This window comes from Amblyraja radiata, chromosome 15, assembly GCF_010909765.2.
Source record: "Amblyraja radiata isolate CabotCenter1 chromosome 15, sAmbRad1.1.pri, whole genome shotgun sequence".
In the NCBI taxonomy this organism is placed as follows: Eukaryota; Metazoa; Chordata; class Chondrichthyes; order Rajiformes; family Rajidae; genus Amblyraja; species Amblyraja radiata.
In genome coordinates, this window is record NC_045970.1 from 47,475,031 (window position 1) to 47,477,142 (window position 2,112).

Here is a 2,112-nt window from a genome sequence, read left to right on the forward strand (position 1 = left end):
GAACTAGGGGCCACAGTTTAAGAATAAGGAGTAAGCCATTTAGAACGGAGACGAGGAAACACTTTTTCTCACAGAGAGTTGTGAGTCTGTGGAATTCTCTGCCTCAGAGGGTGGTGGAGGAAGGTTCTCTGGATGCTTTCAAGAGAGAGCTAGATAGGGCTCTTAAAAAATAGCGGAGTCAGGGGATATGGGGAGAAGGCAGGAACGGGGTACTGATTGGGGATGATGAGCCATGATCACATTGAATGGCGGTGCTGGCTCGAAGGGCCGAAGGGCCAACTCCTGCACCTATTGTCTATTGCTATACATACATTCGATACAGTTTCCCCACACAATTTTACCCCTCACCCGTGCCACACATGTGGCCCACTGGCGTGGAATCCCTTCCCTTATTTTGAGGGGCGTCTCCACCACACTCTGCCCCCGTGTCCATCTGCGGAAGGAACCTAGACTGACTGTGGTCCTCCCCCACCGAGCCTTGGCGTTGGCTGCACCGAGCAAAATCATTAACACCACTATTCATAGCAACAGGTCACGACGAGGATGGGATTCGAACCCACGCGTGCAGAGCACAATGGATTAGCAGTCCATCGCCTTAACCACTCGGCCACCTCGTCTGTTTCACAAGACTGATAAGGTAATAAATATATCACAAAAGCACAGATCACACACACCCTTCTGGTATCTTTATTTTCAGGTAGCCTTTCTGCCCAGGGCCTCCTCCATGGCCAGAGTGAGTCCCACCGCAAACTGGAGGAGCAGCACCTCATATTTTGCTTGGGTAGTTTAGGTCGTCCTTGCTTTCTCCCTCCTTCCCCACTCCTTCTTCCTTTCTTCTTCCCAAACCCCCCCCCCCCCCACCCCCCCCCCCCCCCCCAACACCCACATCAGTCTGAAGAAGGGCCTCGATCCGAAACGTCGCCTACTCCTTCGCTCCATTGATGCTGCCTCACCCGCTGAATTTCTCCAGCATTTTTGTCGACACATCAATCGGTTACTCAGTTCTTTGACAGTTACAGATACCGTTAAATACACTACATACTTGAACAGCTATATGGGAAGAAGGCAGGAGCGGGGTACTGATTGTGGATGATCAGCCATGATCACAGTGAATGGCGGTGCTGTCTCGAAAGGCCAAAAAGCCTACTCCTGCACCTATCGTCTGTTGTCTATTGTCATAGCCCGCATGGTTATAAATCCAACGCTGCGTGGTGCGATGAAGGTGAATTTCTTGCCAACAACCTTCACAAGCATGGTGGGCTGCATGGCTCATTCATGCACACATCCAAGTGGTGTTTCAACATGGTTGTATTGTGCCTTTTGTGCCCCATCACCCTTTCAGGCATGAGCTTCAACCCCCCATGCACTTCCTCAGTGAAAAAAAAATCCGCTCTTCTCATTAATTCTTCCACAAATTACTTCAAATCTATGGCCCTACTCCCAAGCCCACAGTACATTGTAACTACTCTGGAGATGCTCCCATAAGGTCATAAGTGATAGGAGCTTATTTAGGCCATCCGTCCCATCAAGTCTACTCCACCATTCAATCACGGCTGATCTATCTCTCCCTCCTAACCCCATTCTCCTGCCTTCTCCCCCGAAACCCCTGGCACCCGTACTAATCAGGAATCAGTCAATCTCTGCCTTAAAAATATCCATTGACTTGGCCTCCACATCCTTCTGTGAATGAATCCCACATCCTCTGACTAAAGATATTCCTCCTCATCTCCTTCGTAAAGCCTGACTGCCTCCTCAAAAACAATGCCCAGGTAATTAACATCCCGATTAATGCTCAATAAAAGTGGACGGCACGGTGGGAACACACAGGGACCCGGAATGGGGGGGGGGTGCGTCAAGAACAATGAGGGACCATTGGGGATTATAATGAATGCGACTTTGTAACCTCGTCGGTGCCCATTATGTGGTGACTCTTTGCATACCTTGTGCATGGTGAGCAAAACCAAGAGTTTCGCTGTGATGTGTCACCTGTGATAATGAAGTATGGATGGATGGGTGGATGGGTGGGTAGATAGGTAGATAGATAGATAGATAGATAGATAGATAGATAGATAGATAGATAGATAGATAGATAGATAGATAGATAGATAGATA

General features: G+C 48.9%; 1 non-coding gene across 1 annotated transcript; it reads right to left on the reverse strand.

Annotated features, from left to right (window-relative positions):
* Window positions 1-535: 535 nt before the first annotated feature.
* On the reverse strand, window positions 536-617 carry trnas-gcu. The gene has a single exon. It is a non-coding gene; the product is annotated as a tRNA-Ser (tRNA).
* Window positions 618-2,112: the final 1,495 nt, after the last annotated feature.